Source organism: Sander lucioperca, chromosome 7, assembly GCF_008315115.2.
Source record: "Sander lucioperca isolate FBNREF2018 chromosome 7, SLUC_FBN_1.2, whole genome shotgun sequence".
NCBI classification, from domain to species: domain Eukaryota; kingdom Metazoa; phylum Chordata; class Actinopteri; order Perciformes; family Percidae; genus Sander; species Sander lucioperca.
Genome location: NC_050179.1, coordinates 20,988,115 through 21,001,284, shown reverse-complemented (window position 1 = coordinate 21,001,284; position 13,170 = coordinate 20,988,115). Strand labels below are relative to the sequence as shown.

General features: G+C 39.2%; 2 long non-coding RNA genes across 2 annotated transcripts; one reads left to right on the top strand and one right to left on the bottom strand.

Moving 5' to 3' along the window:
- Positions 1-1,793: 1,793 nt before the first annotated feature.
- LOC116055820 lies at positions 1,794-7,033 on the bottom strand. The gene is made up of 3 exons (XR_004106407.2): positions 6,911-7,033; positions 6,610-6,611; positions 1,794-1,804 (listed from the first exon to the last, which is right to left on the bottom strand). It is a non-coding gene; the product is annotated as an uncharacterized LOC116055820 (long non-coding RNA).
- Positions 6,155-6,423, top strand: LOC118495483. The gene is made up of 2 exons (XR_004897922.1): positions 6,155-6,310; positions 6,394-6,423. It is a non-coding gene; the product is annotated as an uncharacterized LOC118495483 (long non-coding RNA).
- Positions 7,034-13,170: the final 6,137 nt, after the last annotated feature.

Genomic DNA, 13,170 nt, shown 5'->3' with positions numbered 1-13,170 from the left:
AATTAAGTCTTAAGCTTCACGGCACACATGATCCAAGGGAAGAAAAGAAAGAAAGAAACCCAAAATTTCTGATATAGAAACTTTTTGAAAATGGGTCATATTTGACCCGAAGACAACACAAGAGTTAAAGGGCTGATATACTGATTATATAGGGTATCTCACTCTGTTCATTATATGATATAATGATTATATAGGGTATCTCACTCTGTTCATTATAGGGTGATATAATGATTATATAGGGTATCTCACTCTGTTCATTATAGGGTGATATAATGATTATATAGGGTATCTCACTCTGTTCATTATAGGGTGATATAATGATTATATAGGGTATCTCACCCTGTTCATTATAGGGTGATATAATGATTATATAGGGTATCTCACTCTGTTCTTATAGGGTGATATAATGATTATATAGGGTATCTCACTCTGTTCATTATAGGGTGATATAATGATTATATAGGGTATCTCACTCTGTTCATTATAGGGTGATATAATGATTATATAGGGTATCTCACGCTGTTCATTAAGGTCTCCTAATAGGGTATGTAACATTGGTTGGGCCGGAAATTTCCCGAATGCTATTTCATTAGGCCCTTAACTACCCTGTGAATATGGCTCTATTAGGAACAAGAGCTTTTCTTCCAAATATGGTCTGCTCATGAATATTTAGATGAGGTGCGTGCTGATTGGTTGAGGAACCCCATAGAAACACAGTGGAGACGAGACAGCAGGTCTCATATTTCAGACACTGCAATGTTCCGTTATTAAATTCACTTCTGAGACTTTTTTATCCGAGAAATCAACTATATAAAGCTCAAATATGGGCCGTTTTCTGAAGATTCATGGCTAATTGCAAATTTGGTAAGACGTGTCGGACTTCAGGAGGTCCACACAGTCTGATGAGACAGCGGCAGCCCGCTGGGCTCCATACCCAGGAGAAAGTCACCGTTTCTGGGTTAGCTACTGGACAACCGGGGCTCGGGGCTCCGTGGAGCTGTCCGGCTGCCGGCATAACTATAATATATAATACAGTTTGAATTTTGTCACGTCACTTATATAACAGCTACCATAAGGTCATATAAAGCTATCGCTTGTGTCAGATTTCAATGTAATGCATTTTTGTGAATGTGAGGGGTTTCGTTAGCTGCTAGTGTCCCTTCAATCCTATGGCTAGCTAAAGATCGAGGCTAGCTAGCTAGCTACAGTTTGAATTTCGTCACGCCACTTATAGAACAGTTATCCTAAGGTCTTACCAAGCTAGCGCTTGTGTCCGATTTCAATTTAATGCATTTTTGTGAACATTAGGGGTTTCGTTAGCTGCTACTGTCCCTTCAATCCTATGGGTAAAGATCGCGGCTAGCTGCAGGCCCTGGAGCTCCATCAGGGCCTCAGCATTTTGTAGTCCAGTAACCCAGAAACGGTGACTTTGCGCGTGTGTGTGTGTGTGCGCGTGTGTGAGTGTGTGTGTGTGTGTGTGTGTGTGTGTGTGTGTGTGTGTGTGTGTGTGTGTGTATGTGTGCATGTGTGTGTGTCTGTGTGTGTGCGTGTATGTGTGTGTGTGTGTGTGTGTGTGTGTGTATGTGTGCATGTGTGTGTGTCTGTTACCAATAACAATAACATTCTTTAACAGGAGAGGTTTCTATAGAAGTGAACTCTCTCTTTTTCACAGTTATTAAAAGTTGAACAAGAACTGATTTTACTAGTATCCTGTCTTTACTGTCTGTATTATTACAACCTGGTTATTATGTTCCAGGTCTCTATAAGTGAAGTTAAAGGTTAGTTTCTATGACTGATGGAACAACTATCTCTGAAATTACTCCAGTTTTCAACTCAACTTTATTTATATTTTCAAATCCCAACAGGAGTTATTTTGTAAGAAGTAAATAGTTTTGTTCACAGAGACAAAGAATCTCTTCTTGAGAGGAGGTTAGGAGATCAAATCACAACTAGTTGTAGAACCAGAGTTTTCATCAGCATCATTTTATTGTCAACAACATGATAGATTTATGGTTTCCATCTTCTGCATGCTTTACTCCAACAGTTGACACATTTCATTAGATTTGATGTGAAGAGACTCTAATGAGTTCATTCAGCCATGAAGATAAAGTCAGAACAGCCAGAATCCCAGAGAAGAACATCAGCTTCAGATAGGACAGTCACTATTAATATCATTAATATCATCATCTTGGTAGTCAAAGTTCAGGAGGAAGAGATGTGTTGTTGACACATTTGGTTTACTATGTTTTCCATCAATGCATTCATATCTTTATTGTTATGGTAGTAAGTAGCTGGAGCATTAGCAGGAAATATTAACAGCTGTGATCACATGACCTCCCCGTTCAGTAACAACTTCTACACTGATCTCTGCTGCTTGATAAAGAATCATCTTAAAGGAGATCTGGTCACTGGGTAATAAAGGACCGTATGAAGTGTACGCATCAATATTTAATATTCAATCTACGTTTGGCAAAACCAATCAGTTAACGAATGTATCGTGATTTTTTGCGAAAATTTTAAAAAGCTTTTAATTTCCACAGATTCTATTTTTTAAATTAGATTTAATGAAAATCTCACTCATGTATCGGGAAAGAATCAAATCTAGTCTGGGGGGTAGAAACCACCACTCCATTGTTCAGTAGGGCTGGACACTAAAGTTCTAAGCATTTAAAGGACGCTTTTTTCAGCCCGATTTGTGTTCTTCTCTCTGTACATTACAGATGTTGGTCGTGCTTGTTCTCTAACTACTCCATCCTTTAGAAACAACTTCCTCAGACTTTCAGCTTCAGCACAGTTGCCACGGGGGACTCTGTCATTTATGGCCCCTGTTGTTGTCCCTGGTGTCAAACCAAACAACTCCTGACATTTTCTACAAGGAGGCTTTGAACTTCCGTCATAGAGATCAAATCCTTTTTGACAAATCCCTGAATACCTGGCTCTGGATAGAAGGTCATCACTGCTCCAGCTACATACGTATCTTTCCCAGTTCCTAAGACAGGAAGCACCAATCAGGATTTTCCGGGCTACAAAGCCATCAGTGGACATGGAGACTCCGTAGTACCTGACTGAACCTGGGCTTCTACTCTGAGAGACACAGATGGTTCTGGAGACCAGAGGTTTGTTACCCCCCCTCAGTGTATCGATGAAGTCTTTCAGCTGCTGTCTGATTGCTTCTTCGTTGTTTTGTCTATGCTCGTTGACAAACTGCAAAAAAATCACAAATATTATCAAGCTGCTGATGCATCCAATCATTCACTGAGTCTGTTCTCTGTTGGCAGAAAAGGCAGTTGAAATGATCAGTCTCCCCGAGTTTGTCAAAAAAATGCCTCGGAGCACAGCAAGGCAGGCGGCGCTGTACTATTGCTGTATTGTCGCCCAAAAATGAAAACCGGCAGCTGATTGGACGAACGTGTCACGTGAGTCTGGTTTCTCCAGAAATTCACAGTCAGACTGTCATGGCGGTTCGTTCAGAATACGATCTCTGTACTAAAGATTCCTATTTTTATCTTATTTTGACACTTGCTTTCTACACTTACCTCACTTCCTGTACCTCACTTCCTTTCCTCCCCTGTTTTCACAACTGATTGGCTTTTGCTTCCACCCTAATTACCTGATTGAGTTCACCTGGTCACTCCTTATTTAAAGACTGCACTCCCTCTCAGTCACTCTTTTCAACACCTTCACATGGGGCGGCAGCTGGTAAGATGAGTTTTACTTTGCACCTTTTATTTCTTGATAATGTGTCTATTTGAATGACAGCTTTAATGTATCTAATTACTTTATGATGATGTCAGAATATTGACTTTAAGTTCTAATTTCTATTTAGTTTCTTCCCAGATTCTCCAACCCATGTGTGTCTGTCTTCTGTTCTATCCTGTAATGTTATCCATTATCATTTGCCTCACCACCTTTATTGAATAAATCTTCATTGAATGGACTGAATTTCTCTGTGGCTTTTCTATGCCCCATGACGATGGCCATCAACCTCTAAAACTGAACCCTCCTTAACAAGCTCATGTTGGACTAAAATAGTTCACCGAAACGTGTTTCTGAAAACATTTGAAGAGAGAAATAGGCCGTGCAGTTGCTGAATCTGTCTTCATTTCAGATCAACAAAGGTCAGTTTAAAAGATTTTACTCAGATTTTGAGAGACTAAAGTCACACTCATCCCGCGCCCCGTTTCCTGGTTAGATCTCCACCAATCAGATGGCTCATTGAGTCTGACTGCCGGCAGTACCCGCCCCCCCGATTATACATGTCAAATCAGCCAAAATGAAGGCTGACGGCCCCTCAGACAGACGACGGCATGGAGCACACCGAACAGACTCGAGCCACCGACCTCGCCAGACGGTCAGACGACCGATTATCGGCTCGGTGTGTCGGGACCTTTAGTGTGTGTGTCTGTCTGTTACTGTCTCTGTATGTGTGTGTGTGCATGCAGGGCCGGATTAACCATTTCATGTGCCCTGGGCAACAAGACTCAAGCCTGATTTTTATCAATCTAGTATCCTGTCTTTACTTGCTGTATATATTGATGTTAAAATATTAAACGGAGCATTACAACACTGTTATGTTTCAGGTCTCTATAAGTGAATTAAAGGTTTTGATCAGTTCTGAGGAAGTCAACCCATTAAAGATCAACAGGGTCCCTGGCAGGACTCTGGGAAGAAGTTTGAATAAAAAAATAACTTTAAATACTTCACTTTCTGCATTCTGGTGAATTTATGGTATTTCTTAATTTATATAAAGCTATACCCGAGTGACAGTTAAATAATATATATATATATATATATATCTATATATATATATATATATATATATATATATATATATATATATATATATATATATATATATATATATATATATATATATATATATATATATACATACATACAGTTTAAATATGTATTCTCCTGTAGATGTTCTCACCTCTCAGCCAACATGTTTGGTCCTTCCTCCTCTTTCTGTCATTTATTTGGCTTTTTGACAATGTTTTGAGACTTTTTTTCAATTTATTGTGAAAAATGTCTTCATTTATGGAAAGAAACACAGGTGAATATTGAAAATATAAAACCAGTTTTTGGAAATATAATGGCAAAATTATATGTAAGCATGATTCTTTATATTGTCTTATTTCTGTTTGACTTTGTCTCAAAATGCTGAAAGTGAGTTTTTCTTATTCTCACATGTTGAAAGTAAGAGCCACAAAGTCTGGGACCGTAATGTCTGACTCTGAACAGATGGGGGCTACAAGGTCCCCCTAAACTATCTGTTATTTCTCCGTGGATAGTCGAGACTTCTCACATAGTTGAGATGAACGGGATGTCTAACCTTGGGGTAGAAAGTGGTACAGAGGGGAAGAAGAGAAGTGGCTCCTGAATGTCCGACTGTGTTTGATTGTAAGAAATGATGAGTCATGTTTAGAAAGGGGGGGGCATGTCTTTCTATCTCACTGGAGATGCATATATACTGGGTGCTTTTTCTTATTCGTTGAATACGGTTTCCCACACTGGGCTCCTGAGCCTTTTGTGAAATTGTGTTACTCCTATATTCTTGCAAGTTTATAATAAAATACAAAAACCTAACTTGGTTTAGTCTTCGACTGTCTTTATTTGTTTCATCTTGTACCTTTTTGAAATACATCCCGGCTGCAATAAGAAACTTCCTCCACAGAAATAACCTCTTTAAATGTTCATGTAGCATCTGCTGACCTCACTGATACTTTAATTAATTTACATTCCTTTATGAACCCTCTTGGTTGTTGTTGTAAGGGGGGAGTATTGTGTGTGTTAACTTAGTAACATGACTTTACTGAACTGATTGTTCATTTGTTTGAACTCCTACATCAGACTTAGACATTGATTATTTGAATTAAATGTTGATGTGAGAAGTCTACTGTTAATGTTTTAGTTCAGGTCAACACACTTAATGCTGCATCATCATTTCACATCAAAACAATATTAGTTTTTGAATTTTAGTTCTGTACAACAATGAAAATCTGATAAGATTTCAAACATCCTTTTGTTGAAAATCCTCAACTAGAATTTAGAAAGGAATTCATAGGAGGAACAAAAGGGTTGTTAATCATACAGCTACACCCAACATGCAGGGGAACCACCTGACAGGTGGAGCTCTCTATAAATACATGCATACTGTATGTGATAAACAGTTGAGACACGAACAAGCAGACAGTTGACTTCACTGTTGACTTCAACGGACATTGACACAATGGCACAGACACACACGGTCGGAGGATACGGTCAGACAGCAGACGCCACTAAGGAAACTCAGGATCTTTGTCATCAGGTGAGCTTCTATCTACCTTCATTCTTCACAACCTCCACACCCAAGGTCTGAATTATCATCATATTTATTTCCTTCATACACAGGTGAAGACCCAGGTGGAGAAAAAGACAGGAAAGAAGTATGTGGAATACACAGCATATGAATACAGGAGGCAAGAATGGCTCGGAGCAAGACGCTACCTCATCAAGGTAAATAGATATGTCTTTACTATACCGGTAGAATTATTTGTGACATGCTGTTGAACCATGGCAGGTGTGTGTGTGTGTGTGTGTGTGTGTGTGTGTGTAGAAGATCCTCACTGCTCAACATCACCAGATCAACATGAATACATGTGTTCAGACATCTAATGTTCCTCTTTTCTTCTTGCAGGTTCATGTTGGAGGAGCGAACTACATTCATCTGGACGTCGTCCAATCTCTCGAAGAAGAGAGGGTTGAGCTGTGTGGTGTACTGGAGAATCAGACCAAAGACAGTCCCCTCGAACCTTTTCACTGATCCCAGAACCAGTCTCACCAGTAAAACACTTAAAGGCTGCAGTCTCTTGTTAAAATCTTCTGCTTCTTTATTCTGAAATTATTTAACATTGACATTAACATTAACATTCTGAATGTTTTAACGCTGAGAGATGAAGATATTTGGTGGAATGAACTAATATTAAAGCTTTAAAATGATTTATATTTCTTTTACAGAATTGATTTTCCTGTTCCTCACAATGTCCTTTAACCCAAATAAATATTCTGCCACTATCCTACAGAGTTTGGGACTTATTGATTGTTCACTAGAATTGATTTTCCTGACACTGGAAGTGTTCTGAAGTTGCATCTTGCAGCAGCATTTATTAATACAGTTTTCTTCTGTCAAACAAACCAACATGAGAGAAGATTTGTGTTAACTGACCGACTCTGGTGATGACTTTAACTCCAGATGATTTGAATTAAGGAGAGATTACTGCCACTATCATCTGAGTTACACTGTACTCTTTATATATGTAAAGGGAAACATAGGATGTGTACTTGTACTCTGCCTAATCACCATACAAATTGAATCTGAATAAAGTCTTATTAAATAAAAAATATCTGAGAGGATATGAGCCGACAGCACATTCTCTGTTCTATGTCTCCACAATGTTTATAGAAATAAAACCCTTATTGTTCTATTTTGATTCTGTTTCTCAGCTGAAAAGCACAAACCACAGACTAGATTATATATATATATATATATATATATATATATATATATATATATATATATATATATATATATATATATATATATATATTGACCAACAGGTTGATATAACATTTTAACTGAATTTGAAATAATAATACTTATTTTTGTAATATATGTAATATATTTGCTAAATATGGATGTAGGCTCGGGGCATCACATTTTAATGGTGAAATGTTGAAAGTATGTTTTCTATATTTGTGGAGATGTTTAATGATGTCATGGTGTATTATAACACCACGGAGGCCGGCTGTAGTTTGATTTAAACCTCCTGTTGTCTAAATATCTTCATCAGAAATATGATTTCATTTAAACATTTAATTATAATAACCCCAAGATAATACAGACGGATGATTTCATGCAACGCAATCACAAGTAGAACAAAAGATCAGATCTCTGCTAAATGTTTTAAGTCTAAATCATTCAGAATTTCTGCTTTTTTAACTCAAGAATCTAAGGTCTAAATTCATATAAATGCATGACGTTCAGAAATAAGTGTAAAACTATAAGAAGTTGGTGTTACTGGTGTTTAAACATGGAAATGAAAAGAAGTGTTGAACGTAAAATACATTTTTTTTTAAAACGCCCAAAGTGTTAAAAAAAAGAGACAAAAACGTCAGAAAAAGTTTTGATTTACAGTTTTTGGAAGACAACACAAGAGTTAAGACCCAAAAATAAACCTAAAAACATTCATATTCTCCGACAGCGCTATCTAGTGTCGACACACACAAACAACAACAACAACAACAACAACAACAACAACAACAACAACACCGTCACTCTAAACATTTTATTACATCAGAGTTTTTAAACATCATAAAAACAGATTCAGGAGTAAAAAATAAAAGGCACTTCACTTCCATCACCTCCATAAAATAACTTCTCTTTTCTCTTTTTTACAAATATTTACACACTTCTCATCATAGATATGAAAACATGAATCTAGATCACAGATATTCTAAGTATCGGTAACAGGATTTTATATTGTTTTTGGTACAAGAAAACACATGCTACCAGTCAGTCATAGTTATAGTACAATAATTACACACAAAACATAGTTATAGTACAATAATTACACACAAAATATAGTCATAGTACAATAATTACACACAAAACATAGTCATAGTACAATAGTTACACATAAATCATAGTCATAGTACAATAATTACACACAAATTGTAGTCATAGTACAATAATTACACACAAAACATAGTCATAGTACAATAACTACACATAAATCATAGTCATAGTACAATAATTACACACTAAACATAGTCATAGTACAATAATTACACATAAATCATAGTCATAGTACAATAATTACACATAAATCATAGTCATAGTACAATAATTACACATAAAACATAGTCATAGTACAATAATTACACATAAATCATAGTCATAGTACAATAATTACACATCTAAACAGACTAACTCCCCCGTTAGAGGAGGAGTGAACTGACAGAGAGGATGTTTAGATCCTGTCTGAATTTCACACATGATGATGTTTTTCACTTTAAAAGATAATTTAGTGAGTGGACACAGGAATAGACTTGGCCTCTATTTTCAGAACACAAGTCATGATTTAAAATGTTATTACAGTTTTATCCAACTGCTTACACACGTTTTCAAAAACTCTACACACAAAATGCAAAATTCCTCACATCTCCTTCAACATGAAAAACTTCATTCAGAATACCATAAACACATCTCAACATGAAGAATTTACATCAAATGGCAAATACTTTTTCATAACAGTAATTTTTGGATATAACAAATAATTTTGGTACACACTGTTGTTCTAAATATAAAGCTCTTTTATCTTTCATAGGCTTATATCTCCATTTATAATGTTCTAGAGAGAAAGTCATCAGCTGAGAGGGTTGGAAACAACAATATAATGTTACAGTAAAACAGGAAATAGTTATTGGTCAAAAACCACGTTAGTAAGAATAGCTCAGTGATGTCTACAGTAGTAAGAAACAAGAAGACACAACTACAAACATATGGAAACCAAAGGTATCATTTTTAGAATAAAGAATATGTGTGTGTGCGTGTGTGTGTGCGTGTGTGCGTGCGTGCGTGCGTGCGTGCGTGCGTGTGTGTGTGTGTCTGATTAGTAATGCTGAAATAGTCATTAGATAGTTTCATGCCTGTTCTCATTTCTGAAGGTTTGAAGTATGGAGGCCACTGTAAAGCTACTCAAGATGGTCTTCTCTCATTGGTCAATCCGTGGTTGATCACATGATGAATAAGTATGGCCCTGATCTCATCAGAGATGACTCTCCTTCCTCTTCTTCCATCCTCCCCCTCCCCCTCCTCCCCCTCCCCCTCCTCCTCCTCCTCCTCCCCCCCCTCCCCCTCCCCCTCCTCCTCCCCCTCCTCCTCCTCCTCCACCTAGTTGTCATCCCCTGTCTCTCCCTCCTCCTCCCTTTGCTCTCTGTCCAACATGCAGGGGAACCACCTGACAGGTGTAGCTCTCGGGGGGGGGGTGTTACTCTCTATAAATACTGTACATGCTTATGTGATAAACAGTTGAGACACGTAAACGCAGACAGTTGACTTCTCTGTTAACTTCAACGGACCTTGACACAATCGCAAAGATGTCCGGAGCATTCAGGATCTTTGTCATCAGGTGAGATTCTATCTACCTTCATTCTTCACAACCTCCACACCCAAGGTCTGAATATACATCATATTTATTTCCTTCATACACAGGTGAAGACCCAAGTGGAGAAAAAAACAGGAAAGAAGTATCTGTAATTCATGCCAAAGGAATACAGGAGGCAAGATGGTGCGGAAGGAATAAACTTCCTTATCAAGGTAATTTTTTTTTGAATATACAGGTTGAATTATTAGTGCCATGCAGTTGAACCATGGCAGGCAGGGGCAGTTTTTGGTACGGGTGAACCAGGCAACCGCCCGGGGCAGCATTTTTTCATGTCACATGAGGGGGCGACACGAGAACTTAAAAAAAAAAAAAATAAATCCACTGCGCCGCGAAGCGGTTTTCTGTTATCGATCATTTCACTGTGTGGGGAATTGGCAGATCAGCGCCGCCAGCAGCTGCAGGCTCCTATTTGTGATCTTATGTGGTGGGTCGGTCTGGTCCCAGGGCCCAGTTTTGGTCCCAGTCCGTCCCTGTCAGTCACTGGGGCTCCAGGAGAGAGGAGCTTTTCCAAACTAAAGTTGATCAAGTCATACCTGAGGTCACCATGTCCCAGGAACGGATCACTGGCCTTGCCGTCATCAATATCAATAACTCAATAGGGGAGCAGATTTCATACGATGACATCATTGATGATTTCATCAAGGAAGGCCAGAAAGGTCAGGTTTTAGTTTACTGGGGGGGGTCCATCTCTTCCTTTAAGATGATCCAGTACGTATCTACTACATTAGTCATCTGAAGTATTTTGGTTTACCTTACTAACATATAGTAACAACATAATAACAGCATACTGAAGTTTTGTTACGACACAACGGTGGTGGGGCTAATCTCTGAGGGAGACGAGTCAGCCTACAGAGACCAGGTCCTGGAGTAGTCCAAGTGGGGCTTGGCTAACAACCTGGCTCTGAACACAGCAAAGAACAAGGAGATCATCCTGGACTTGAGAAAGCACAGGGCACTCAAAATCGGGACAGTCCCAGTCAAACCGGGACGTCTGGTCACCCTGTGCCTACCCCCTGTTTGACCTGCTGCCCTCTGGCAGGCGCTACAGGTCAATCAGGACCAGGACAAACAGACTCAGGAACAGCTTCTTTTCACAAGCCATCACCACACTGAACACACACACACCCCCACACGCACACACACACACACACACACACACACACACACACACACACACACACACACACACACACACACACACACACACACACACACGCACACACACACACACACACATGCACACACACACATCAGACCTTCACATACAGACCATGTGCAATAACTAGCACTTTCAGTGTGTATACTTCTTTCTAATTCTGTTGTTTTACTATTTATTTCTTGTCTTTTTAGATTTTACTGGGTGGACTGCTGCTAAAGATTTCGTTGTTCATTTTGCACAATGACAATAAATCTTCTGATTCTGATTATTCATTTAATAATCTCAGACTGTCATTTCATCATGTGTGTTATATAACTTCTATTTCTATACTCTTAAACTGTCACTAGATGACGCTGTTGTCAAACATATTATATGTATTACATATTATATCTAAAACATTTCACCGGGAGTCAGCTGTTCAGCTGGGTTTACACAGACACACACACACACACACACACACAGACACACACACACACACACACACACACACACACACAGACACAGACACAGACACACACACACACACACACACACACACACACAGACACAGACACAGACACAGACACACACACACACACACACACACACACACACACACACAGACACACACACACACACACGGACACACACACACACAGACACACAGACACACACACACACACACACACACACACACACACACACACACGGACACACACACACAGACACACACACAGACACACACACACACACACGGACACACACACACAGACACAGACACACACACACACACACACACACACACACACAGACACAGACACACACACAGACACACACAGACAGACACACACACACACACACACACACACACACACACACACATATTTGAGAGGATATGACCTGACTCTTCTCCACTATGTTTATTGAAATAATAACATCCTTATTCTTCTATTTTGATATATATATATATATATCCAAACAGATCTCCATTTGAGTCAAAAAGTCGACCAACAGGTTGATATAACATTTGAACTGAAACTTATTTTGTAGAGAATTTGTTAAATATGGATGTGGGCTCGGAGCAGAAGTGCGTCACATTTTAAAGGTGAAAATAAATTTATTTTGACTAAAGTTAAATGTAGAAAGTGTGTTTTCTATATTTGTGGAGATGTTTAATGATGTCATGGTGTCATGGAGGCTGGCTGTAGTTTGATTTAAACCTCCTGTTGTCTAAATATCTTCATCAGAAATATGATTTCTTTTTAGAATCCTAACCAACCTAAACTCTGACCCATGGTCCTCCACCAAACTCTGACCCATGTTCCTCCACACAAACTCTGACCCATGTTCCTCCACGTTAACTCTGACCCATGGTCCTCCACCAAACTCTGATCCATGTTCCTCCACCAAACTCTGACCCATGTTCCTCCACACAAACTCTGACCCATGTTTCTCCACATTAACTCTGACCCATGTTCCTCCACACAAACTCTGACCCATGTTCCTCCACGTTAACTCTGACCCATGGTCCTCCACCAAACTCTGACCCATGTTCCTCCACGTTAACTCTGACCCATGGTCCTCCACCAAACTCTGACCCATGTTCCTCCACGTTAACTCTGACCCATGGTCCTCCACCAAACTCTGACCCATGTTCCTCCACCAAACTCTGACCCATGTTCCTCCACCAAACTCTGACCCATGGTCCTCCACCAAACTCTGACCCATGTTCCTCCACACAGACTCTGACCCATGGTCCTCCACCAAACTCTGACCCATGGTCCTCCACCAAACTCTGACCCATGTTCCTCCACCAAACTCTGA